Source organism: Fringilla coelebs, assembly GCF_963513975.1.
Source record: "Fringilla coelebs genome assembly, chromosome: 6".
Taxonomy (NCBI): domain Eukaryota; kingdom Metazoa; phylum Chordata; class Aves; order Passeriformes; family Fringillidae; genus Fringilla; species Fringilla coelebs.
In genome coordinates, this window is record NC_140034.1 from 33,357,766 (window position 1) to 33,370,442 (window position 12,677).

The 12,677-nt window shown below is 38.7% G+C and overlaps 1 protein-coding gene across 1 annotated transcript in view; it reads left to right on the forward strand.

Moving 5' to 3' along the window:
- The window catches only part of RAD51B (RAD51 paralog B), a 390,784-nt gene that overhangs the window by 133,926 nt on the left and 244,181 nt on the right, over positions 1-12,677 (forward strand).

Genomic DNA, 12,677 nt, shown 5'->3' on the forward strand with positions numbered 1-12,677 from the left:
AGTTACTTGAGAATAGCTGTGGGATCAGGATAAGTATTTGTGTGCAATTTTTCGTTGCAAACTTCTTTAACACAATCATATTGCTTCTCTAAGTGAGCCTTATCCCCTTTCTCTTTTTTCTTGCCAGCAGATTCTTTGTTTACTTGCTTTAGACATACTTCAGGAGTTTGTTTGATTTTGTGTCTTCATTGATTTGCTTTTTCAGTTCATCATGGCTCCCTAGATTTTATTCTTATGTATTTACTGTTATAGTTTATTTTCCTCTCAATCAGCTGTATAGTCGGAATGTTCATTTTCTAAGATCTAGTTATTTATGAAAAATTATGTATAAATCTTCCCCTCTATCTATTATTAGGGCTGTCTGTGTTTTCTGAGATGTAGTCCTTCTGTAAAAACTGCAGGTTTTAAAAATAACTTTTGAGCTGAAATGTTTTTAACTTCATCTTTCTTTTTTGAATTTATCATTGCTAGGCTAGCATCTGAAGTTTTCAGTTTTGGGGGTACTGGTGTCAGATTGTTTGTGATTTTTCCTGGTAATGCCAGGTATCTCTGAAATGCTCAGTGCTGACCATTGATTGCAGTTTGTAAATGGATTAAAAGCAATAATCTTCATATACTTCCTTGTCTTAATTGTTAGTAGGAGTGTTGGTGTTACTAGTGTCAACTTTTGTGCTCCTTATCCTTCTCCTGAAGTATGGAGGAAATATACAACTCTCTGTGTAACCTCATTATATTTTCATGGCTTGGTTTTGTCTTAAGGAGGATTCAACAATATAATATATTCTCTGCTCTCTGTTCAGTGCAGTATTACTGCGATCTACTCAAAACCTACTTCCTCCTCTGCAACCAGATACTGATTTCTGTTCCATAGCCTTTTTTTTTTAAGCATAAAAGCTTGCCTAAATCTCCTTCTGTTGCTACATCCTCTAATTTGACACCATTTCCATTAAGCTCTTAATAGTGGTATGGTAAATGTATATGTATTTTTAAAAGTGCATCTTTCAAGAATTTACTTGGTAAGACTTTGTTGAAAACACCTTGTTTCTGTGATCTTTGTCCATCTTCCAGTTCTGCTATAATGCTTTTTTCCTTTGAAGTACTAATTCTTATGGCTACAATTCCAGAGTGTAGTAGCCAGGCTGGCTGCAGCTTAAACTTGCAAGAACACACAGCCTCTGCCTCATACAGCAATTTGTCTTTAAATAACTTTTTTGCATTCCAGTATTAAATAAAATGCAACAAATACTGCCAAATTTTTACATCAATGTCTGATTGAATTCTTTGATATCAACTCAGGAAAGCACTTAAACATATTTTATACAAATTGAGTACATGCCGCACTATTAACTCATTCTGGGCCCAACATTTTATATTATCTCCAATGTACTGAGAAGAAATTTTAGAGGAGTTTATTAGACACTTCCCTTACAGTCTTCTGCTGTTTTTAGTGAATATCTTAACTTTCTCTTTCAAAGCAGAAAAACTGTCTTTATGTTTCTGAAGGGAGGTAGGCTTTGTCTGGTTTAGAGAGATCTGCAAGTGCTTTACTGACTTCTCAATTGTAATTAAAAGTATTCTTCCAATCCTGGTTGAGTGTTCTAAAGTGTTTTCTCTTTGTTTCAATAATATTTCTGAAAGAAGGTGAGGTCAAAAGAATGGCTGATGGGAAACAAAGTCCATAAGGGCCCAAAAGATAGATGCAGGAATGTGGGCGTGCAAAATCATGGTGTTCAGCTGGGAGAAGGGGAGAAGGAAGACAAATACATCCCTTTGGAGTTATAGCTCTTGGAGTATTTATTACAATTTCCTGATCATGGTTTTCCTGGAAGTGTTTAAGTTAAACCTGGTTTGATCCAACAACACAGAAATACTTGTGAAAATTAGAAAACTTTCTAATTTTGCGTATCAGCTTGTTCCAGTGTCTCCAGTGTCCAGGCTTAGGCAAGTAAAATACAGTTAGGAGTGGAGACGTGCAAAATTTCTGCAAGGATGTGATTTATCTGAGTCTTTCCCAACATGTCTTTTTTTTCTGACTTGAAACCTCTAAACTTCAAGGAAAAGAGAAAAATTGGGACATACAGGATGTCTTAGCTGCTGACTTACAAATAAGTACGCTGTGTGCCAGACTTCATAGTGCGTGTTCAATGTCCTAGACATGTCAGAGTTGCTTTTCTATACTGTATAACACATATTCTTACTTCTTGCCTATTAAGGATGATTTGTTGGCCCATTGATGGCCTCAGATAGTCTTGCTTCCTCTCTGTTCAGCCTCATGTACACTGTTTTTTTTGGTCAACTGCAAGTGTTAAGATAGACCTGTATTACCATAATTTCAATGTATTTATAAGATATTTACATGGTATTAATACACTCCTCGTTACACATTTGATTATAAGAATTATCTCTCAATGTTTATTCAGTTGCAGTGATAATGAACAAAAATAGGTGAGTCAAAATCCACCCTATCTTTGTGAAACACTGATGTAAACTGCCTCAGTGTACATATAAAGCTGCTTGTTTTTTTGCCAGTCTGAAGTTTCCTTTTTAAAGCTATTAGACACTGAGAATTGTCATATGGCCTCAAACAGAGAATTATTTCAGAGTCCACAGCTATGAAAGTTCCAGGTCAGCTATCATTATCTTTGAGTGGTGAATAAACCAAATCAGAAAAGTGTAGAAGTAACTTTTTAGTCAGATTGATCATTCTTCCTGTCATGTGAAAATACTATTCAAAAAGTTCTTTTTGAAGATTTAAATAAGAGTATAGTATATTCTGCCTGTTCTTTTTAGTAAATGAATGTGTTATTCTCCTTTCCTGCACAACCACATAGTCCCAAATGTGATGCTGTTAGACTACAGTCTGAACAATTTTGGGCAGTCTGGCTCTGAACTTTTTGCTCTGAAGATTTGAATTTTAAAGCCATCTGCTGAAATGCCTTCCTTCACCGTATTTTTTCACTTTCTAACAAACACTTGTGTAGTTTCCTATTTTCTTCCTAGAAAAGAGAAGGGAGAAGGTAATGGCAAACCTATGCTTTGTACTTTATAAAATTCAGGTACTGAAAATCAGTGGGCATTTTGTAAAAACCTGCAGTTATGGTTCCCTGAAACTGTTCTTCATTTCTTCAGATTTGCTGTCTTTTTTTGTCTTTTATAAAGACCTCTTAGATACTGATGCTCTTTAATGCTTACAAAGTCTCCCAGTCTCTTTTCTTCTTTTTCAGGTCTGTAAAATGCATGGTATCATCCCTGTCTTTTTTTTTTTTTTCTCCACATTCACAATCTGATTGTTTGTAGTGTTTTGAGAGTCTCTTCTGAAAAATATCATGCAAGGGCACTCTTTTACTGTGTTTGGGCTTTTTGTTTTGGGAAGCATTGTCACGTATGTCTGTGTGTGTTGTGTGGCTCATACACAGCTCATATTATGTCTCATATATATTATTTGAGTAACTGCTTGTGTGAATATATAGGGTGTATTACAGTGTTCATACCGTTGAGTATTTATTCAATCTGAAGGTGGTTTCTGCCTCAATTTATATTTTTCCATCTTTTGCACAGCCAGTTTTAGATGCAGGCAAAGAAAGCAGCTGTGCAGGGAGGCAGAGTAGCAGGCTTAGCTTCCATTACTGGGCAAGCATAACTCTGCTGCTTTCTTCTGCTTATGTTTGAATGCTGTGTCCCTGGTTTGAGAGGGGAGACGGGAGGAATTTTTGTGCTAGCAGAGAGTTGAATGGCATTGCCCTTCTCCAGCCTACAATGTCACAGTGTAAGGCAGGGGATTTATTGAGTTCTGGTTTGACCTGGGACAGAGGAATTGGGAGGGGAATGATTACGTCTGGACAAGCCTCTGACATGATCCAGATCTGGGGCAAACAACATGTCCATGCTGTGTGTACACGTGTATGTTAGAAAATTATGGTTGTAGGCTTCAGAATTAACTGTCATGGCTAGACTACAAACTAGATTTGTAGTGCACACAGAGCTATTAGTTAGTTTTTTTCTAATTTGTGTTACGAGTTCTCAAGATTTCGCTGTGAATCCCATAGGAATGGTGATCTGAGGTGTTCTGTGCACTCCTGTTACAGCAGTTTTAATTTTATAGGAGCTTATGAAAAAAATTTAATCTCCAAGAATGGAGAGAGTCTGCTTATGGCACAAACCAGAATGCAAATAAGAGTGCAGTCCTGTACAGTGCATTATTAACTCTTCCTTTTGTGTCCTCAAAGTACTACAAGTTTTAAGGAAAATGAAGAATGGACATTGTTTGACCTTGTTCATTTGCATAAAATGTTTTCCTGGTTTTCTGGTCCCCCAAAATAATGCTGCGCATTGGCAAGGTGGCGTTGGCAACTATCTGTATCTAGATTATCTTTTAATCACCTAAATCTGATGCTGTCCACACAGAATTTCAGAAATATGTTTCACAAAGCTTGTAGTTTAGTATTGTCTGTGGAATTTGGGCTACTGTGACCCATTTAGGCAATAGGCCATTTTTTTCAAATTGAGAAGCGTTTAGATGCGTTGCTTTGCACTGGGTCTGCATTTATTCTTGAGGCTGGCTCTTGCTATTTGTAATCAGGATAGAAACTGTGGCAAAATGAATGGTGGGTCTTGTGATGGTCATTGTAAGAAGGGTTCTCGTTCTCAGTCTGTACTGCTGAGTGGATGGCTTCTTGCTTGGTGACAATGGCTTTTCTGTTTGTGGCCTCATACTTTGAAGTGTGGTGGAACTTGAAGCAGGCACTTTACCTCCCAAGCAGCAATTTTCAAGACTTTGTATCCCACCATGTTCTAGATGTGCCAGTTCTGTTCCTCCCATTTATATTTGCTGCTGGTATTCCAGGCAGTGTTCATTCCTGGAGGAAGTTTGTATTTGTTTTCTCTAAATCATGCCTTTTCTTTAATTATTTGTGCCTCTTCCCCTTTCTCTTGGAAACTTCAGTGTGGACCCAGCTCTCAGTGAGCTGTTGCAGGCTGTGGTTTCCTCAGCAACAATTCTTTCTTGGCTGTTGCGATGGAGTTTGGACTAAAATCTAGGCAATCACTGATATTTTTTTCTAGCCTGTTAAACAGTCAGCTTTTACATCTGAGATGGAGTATTTTATTTCAGCACAGACCTGATCTTTCTGTCTGTGTGTTTTATCCTGTGCTTTTGCAGAGAGGAACAGAATATTATTTTTTGTGCTGCTTAATCTGATATATACAACTCCTTATTGAGCCTCACATTTTAAAAGTAGTCCAAAGTCTTTACGTTGATCTTGTAACACCCTAAAAAATAACTATTTATTTGCCTTTTACTGGCACAGGAATGATCTGAGATATCCAGTTCAGAGAATAAATTAGTACAGTGCTGATTTGAAGCTATTCTGCATTGCTGTTATTTTGTTGTCTTTGCTGTTCTGGAACTATTCAGTACTCACTGCTCTATTAAACAGCTCTTTAAAACACCCTCAGTAAGCTCAAGAGAGACCAAAACTTGTTTCCAAGAACACAGTTCATAGCTAACATCTAAATAATAATCTGGCATCTATTTGTTACTTTCCGTCTGTTTTAAATACAGTGCTAATACTTTACAGAATGTTGTACAACATACCAGAAGTTGAGCCATGAGGAATTTTTCAGATTTACCCTTCCCAAACTTGCAGTGCAAACCAGTGATGCTTTCACTCCCAACTCAAGCATAGGCAAAGACTTAAAAAAAACCCACATCAACTCCTCCCCCCACCCAGCCAAAAATGCCAAAAGGAAAAAATAAAAGCCAGCGGGTTTTCTGGAGGGAAGTTTTAAGATTTTTGTTACAAGACCAACAAGCCCATGCATAGAACCTACAGAGGTCAACTAGTACTGCTAAATTGTATTTAGATGCTGCCCAGCTATACATTGGAAGACTCTGGGAACACAGGGTGGTTTGTGGTGGTGCGCTGTGATTTTAATCACACTTCATGCAGTGAGTTCAAAGCATTAGGAAAGCAAAATACCAAATCCCACAATACTCTTATGGGGTAGGCATTAGGCCTGCTTTGAAAAGGGGGCACAAAGAATTGATTGTATCTGTAAGCAGTTGCAGCTACTTAGCCTCAGAACCAGGATTAGAGAACATGCGATTGGACTTCTGCTCCCTCCTGTTCTCGCTTGAATATTAATCAAGGGGAAGAGTTAATAAGAAGAGAAAAAGTCTGAACTGATTGTTTCTCTGTGAATGTATTATGCGCAAAAGGATGAAACTGGACAGAGACAAATCTCTGATCATGTTTCACTTTGGTGTAACTCCTTTAGGATCAATAAAACTAGACTTGCAATAAATCTTACATAGTCTGGGACAAAAAAAATGAGTAATACTAATAAAATTCAAAATGAGAACTTACCTTGTCAGGCTACTTTCTACAATGGGTATCTAATGTTCTGGAAGAGGAGATAAGTCTAAGAGGCAGCTGGAGTATAATCTATCCATTACATGATGTTCCTTTCATGCATGGAATTCTAAGGCTTGGTAACAGCAGATAGGGATTGTTTAAAATAGAAAAACAATAAGTGACTTTTTGAGGAGAAATTTATTGTAAAACAAGCTATAGTTATCTTTAACTAAACCCAAGAAATAGCCAATGAAAAATAACTTTATTGAATTGATAGCACTACTACTGAAAATCCTTTTCTAGTTGATACATTTGGATGATGGCAGGAATCAGACAGCATAACTGCCCTTCTGTCCCAAAAGCTGTACATAAATGCCGTAAATGCCCTTCTGTCCCAGAAGCTGTACATCTCCACACCACAGTAGATACTTTGTAAATTAGTATCCAGGTAAACATGAAAGAATTTTCACTGAGATTCAGATATAATTGAGCAGTTAGCTATAATCTGTCACACACTCTGCTCTGCTACTGCACCTTGCTTTCAAGTTCAAGTATCTTACACTGAATTACTTTAATCTTTGTTTTAGAGACTCTGCAAGTACATCCTATTCTTTCCTGACCTACTGTTCTGCTGTCAGCACCAGTCCCAGTGTCTCAGCATCTCAGCTGCTACCTTGGGACCCACAGCCAGTGCATCTGAAGATGCACTTCCTGCCTGACTGGCAACATCTTACTGGTCTTTTTGCTCCTGATTTCCCACAACGTTTGCTCACACACTTCAGTCCTGTCCAGAAATGCATTTCTAATCTGGCCCAGGTTTCCCATGTGTTTGCCCAAGTATCTCAGTCCTCACTGCAAGAAGCTGTTCCAGTCATGGGGCTGCAAAAAACCTAGTGGGGGAACAGGATCTGTTGACTAAAGCATCGTTTGCTTCTCTTAAGTCCTTCTCTAAATTAAATAAATGTAATTAATTTTTAACATAACTATCTTTGCAATTTTTTGTGGAACTCAACAATGGAGACTCTGATGTGGTTTTTCTTAAGAAAGGCTTTAGATGAAGCAGTTTCTGTGGAGTCCAAGGAAAATGCATGATCCTGTGAATTTTAATAACAAGTTGAGAAAATGATATTTAGAAATCCCTAGCTGCAGTGAACAATTAATCTAGAGCTGCTGCAAAATTTCAGTGGTCTGTCCAGAAAACAGCTGCTTTTCTCTGATGCCTGTATATGTAGTTTGTAGGATGAACAGCAAATTTTTGTTGCACTTGGGCTGTTTGAATGAGGTGCAAAAGTTACCTACTTATGTTTAATTCCTAAAGAGCAGATAATTTCAAATTGTGCAAAAGCTGAAATCCTGTACTGTTCCCAAGGTTTTCTGAGAGTTGAACATCACCGAAGGTGCCACAGCCTGTTTATATTCACCTGACATCAACTAAAATGTCTGTTGTTCTAGTAACAGCTGTAAATATTCTAGGGTACCCAAATAGCTGAATATTTAGGTTTGTTTTGTTAAATCTTTACAAATATTTACATAAAAAGTGAGGTGCCAACAAAACAATACAGTGATTCTGGTAGACCCAGTGTCATTTCCACTGGAAGCAGTGGACCTATACTCAGTGATTAACAAGCCAAAGGGGGCATGCGTCGTGCTGCAGTCTCAGCACAAAAATGATTCCTTGCATTTTTAAGAGTTCATTTGCCATCTTGAGTCCTAAGGTTCCAAGAGGTTTCTAATTATTTGTGTTTCCAAGAAAAATACACTCCAAGTAAGTTGGGGTGCTCAATAGAAAATTTAAAATGTGATATAAAGGCCAATTATATTGGAGAAATACAGACTAACTAAATTTCCTAGTGAAAAGATTTAGAATAAAATAGGTTACAGAGGCAAAGACAATGCCACTGAAATTCCAGAATGTTTTAGGCCAAAAAATTTTATTTTTCCCCCAAATATTGTTGATAATTGGGATGATTTATGTCCCCTCTCCTCTTCTTTCCTCTGGGTGATACCAGATCTGACATGCTTGCAAAACATTTATACACATACATGTTTGGCATGTTTTCTTCCTGTCTCATTATGAACTATTTATCTATAACTAGTAGCCTTTTTATTTTAATGTGCTTTTGTGGAAGAAGCACCTAGGATAATCTAAGTACTGTGTAACAAGGCTAAATGATTCCTAAAATGCTATAGCAGTCTTCAAAGAGTGGTAATAAAATTTTGTAACACAGTCCACCACGGTGTCTTCTGTATAGGATGCATTTATTTATTATTTTTTAATATTTTCTTCAGAATATCTTAGTTTAGAAAATGTATTGAATATTATAAGAGGGAAAATGTCAAAGGTTAAAGCTCTTAACTGTCTAGGTCTGCAGGTTTAAGAGACTGATAAAATATACCCAGGTAATGTTCTTTTCCATAAAAATATTGCACTTCATTTTCGAGGTATGTTGATATATTAGAAAGCTTAAAGAGCTAGGTGGTAAAACTTTTGACTTTCAGATCAATTGGATTAAAATATGTTGATCATGAAAGCAGTCACTGGTACAGAAGAAAAGCACTAGCCAGTGCTCAGACTGGTGTGTTTTGTATTGTTGCATTTTAAGGGAGGCTCAGGCTCCTGATGGTTTTGTAATACTACAAATATTTCTGGCAGAGAAAGATTATTGGTTAAACTATAGGTTAGGCTCTAAAGGTGTAAATGCAATTCAGTGTATGAAAATGTCTAAAATGAAATGTTAATAGATATCTACAGCTTGTAATACATTTAATTCATTCTCACCTCTTCTTTCATAGCTCTCTGAGCACTGACTCAGAAGGATGGGGAACTGATTGCAACTTGAGAGGCTGTTTGTTTCAGCATCTGGGTATTTTGTTTTCTGTATGACTTCTACTTTTTTACAGCCATTACAGCTATAGAGGTTGATAACTGAACTTTAAAATCAGCAGGAACACAGCATTCACTAAATCAGCCATAGCTGCACTAAATGCTGCTGCCAGCTGTAGGCACACAGTTTGTGGTAGTTGGGAGTGGGGCTGTGGCTGAGCCTCATCCCCAGTGGGCTGCAGCTGTGTGGGTCGGGTGAGCAGCACTGGGGGCAATGAGCCATGGAGTGCCCAGGGGCACTGCATGGCAGTAAAGGGCACACAGGTGCAGTGCATGAACATGAGGGGCATAAAAGGTTGGGCTAAAGAACAAGAGGGGCAGCTGCCTGCAGCCTTCTGAAGTGATGTGATGTTGCTGTGTATGGGCAGGCACCTGAAGCCTTCTGCTGTGCTATGGTGTTACTGGGTCTGGGTTGAAGCTTTCTGAGGCTGTATGGGGATACTTTGTGTACTGTGGCCCTCTCAACTGCAGCATTTACTGTGTGTATGCTGCAACAGTCAGTGTCTGGTTTGTTTTGTAAAAATTGTCAATGTATTGGTTGTCAGGCTTCTGTGCAGTATCAGTTACTACTTTAGTTCTCTACAGACCTGTCAAATAGCTTGGGCAAGTGGGAGGATGGAGTTATATATCCAAATTCCCTGTTACTCTGTACCTCAGACCATCATGTACACTGCAGTAAAGCCTACATGATTATCTAAGCATAGTCATTAGACAAGTATAAAAATCCTGGGTCTCCAAATGTGTTCAGTGAAAGGCCATAACACACTAAGAAAAGTTTTCTAGCAGGTGTGGTGTAAAACATTTTGTGTTCTCTAACATAACCATAGGCTAGAAAAGATTTGCTCTGTTTCTGTGCCACTGATAAAGCATGTTGTGTTTAAAAAAAAGTAAGCCATGTGATGGTGGTAGTAGTTAGCTGTATGTAAAGTTTATTGAATGGACAAGGGGAACAAATATTCTAGCACATCCTAGAAGTACTTTCTGCTGCTTCCACAAGATACCAAGCAGAGGTCTAAACTAACACTGTCCTCCTTTTAAGAATGTTGGCATAGAGTCGTGTTGTGGGATAAGGTGGAGGTAGGGAAAGTGTTTTTAAAACTGTTCAGGAAAGCTGTAAATTACAGTAGGCCATTGAGCTGTTTCAGTTTGTATCCAAGATTTAGTGAGTATCCTGTGACCAACTGCCTTGAAGGCTTGGAGGAACTAATTGGAAAGGATCTGAGGAATTAATGGAATTAATGACATGAAGTTGTGCTTTATATGCTATATCTCTCAAGACCTGCGTGTGTATGTTAGTATAAATGGTCTTTCTGATGGGCTTGTCAAAACATCAGAATGAAATAAAAATGCTAATTATCAACTTGAAATGGGCCGTGAGCCCTAAGTAGACCTTGTTAGGAGTGTTTCATTAGTTTAGTCATGAATAATAGACACTTCTCCAATTATTTCATATTCCTATTGAGTTGTTAGAAAAAAGCTAAGTATAGACAGGTATAAAAAAACCTAATTAAACCCCAAATATGGAAAGAATTTTAAATATGTAATTTGCTGGCTACATACCAGGTAGTCTGAGGTGTTCTAGAGTGCTTGGGGGAGTATGACCCTTTCCAACTTTTAACTGTTCTTAAAATCAGGATTTAGGAATGGTAGTAAACATTTGTGGTACTTTTAGTCAATTTGCTTAGTGTCTGTGCATCTGTCTCTACAATAGGGGCAACAATACATTTATTGCACCAGAAGGTAGTCAAAGAATTTGTGTAGGTCTAGGTAAATTTGAAGTGTCAAATGAAGGAGGATAGATGCATGGCAGAAGGTCTGAACGCAGCAAGTGAAAGGAAAGAGCCTTCAGTCTGTTTTCTTCTACCAATGACAAGTGCCAATAAACTTAACTATGTTTTTCAGTGGGAAAAAAGTGAGCATTAATTTTTACTTCCTTGCAGTCTTATGAAAGTGTAGGAGGTGTCTCTCCTCTCAATCTGGAACATGTCAGTGCAGAACTGAAATTCTGTACTACTTTGCTGGTGTTCCAGGCAACCCAGTTTCTTCCCCGACCTTCAAAATGAAGCAAATTCAACCAACCAAAAACGCTGTTGCAGAGAACAGCAAAGAGTCTAAGAGCAAACTTGTGTTCATAATTTTATTTATTCTGTTGCAAGAGAATTTGGCATTCATCGGAAAACTCCCTTTTAAGCAGTGGCGCTCGTTGCTTTTAGAGTGCAGCAGGTTTGTCTGTAAAACTTGCCTGTGGATTGCAGTGATTTCCTGAGAGGTACTTTGTGCTTCCTCAGCCAGTGTCAGAGCAGTCTCTTACTGTGGCCCATCTCTAGCTACACACATGAGAAGGCTCCATTCAGAAAGCCATCGTTAAGCAGGGACTGGAGGCGAGGGTGGAGGAGAGGAAGATCTGCTGGAAACTGACCAGGGAGCTCTGGGCCCCTGCCAGGGCATGAAGGCAGGTGGCCATCCCTCTTGGGGGATGCACATCTCTGCAAACAGGTCTGTGCAGGCTGCTGGATGGGAAGGCCTTGCAGGCACACAAACCCTTCTCCTGGGCAGGCACACAAACCCTTCTCCTGGGCAGGCACACAAACCCTTCTCCTGGGCAGGCACACTAACTCTTCTCCTGGGCAGCACAGCGCAGGGCTGCTGTGGTGGGCATTTTGAACGTTACGTTTGTGTTGGCTGCATTCCTGGTTCACAGAGTAGGAAAGGCTAAAGACCTCAGGCTGTTGCTGGGTGGTAGCTGTTTCAACTTGAAGGCCTGTAGCTGCCTGAGAACAGTATGCTTTTGTTTTGCTTTGTTTCTTTTTTTTTTTTTCTTCTGGTGGAAGTTTTAATTCATTGTGATGCTTTTTAAGCAGCTGGCAGAGATGTGAATAGACACTTTACTTCTTCAAAAGGCTTATGGAATAGAATTGCATAACTTGGTACTTTTCCTATGCAAAGCAGAATAAGTTTGATGTAAATATGGTGGCTAGTGTCTGAAAGATACCTTGGCTTCTTCCAAGTCCTATTTATACCCCATGAAATTCAATAACTATAAAATCACCTCTGCTGCTATGAATTGTCTCACTGAGGGATGAAAGAGGAGAAGTTTGGGTAGTGATACCTTGGCAAAACAAGAGCTGCAAGTTCTCTTCTCCTAAGAGCTCTAATAAGGTTGCAGCTAGCCAACAATGTGTCCTGATCAACAGATCACTAATCTTTTAAAAGGTGTTAGTGAGCCTTCCAGAGAATTGTGCTTTCTTGTTTCTGTGCTGTTCAGTTGCTTTTAATTTTTCTTTCCCCCTGGATTCTGATGAATATAGGTGCAGTTCAAATTCCTCTGAGGCAAGGCCAGCACTTGTAGGAGTGTACATTGCATATGGGATTAGGAAGTGGTTCTCAATAGGCTTCCAGTGGTTTGTGTGTATATATCTGTTATTCAGGGAATTATGCCA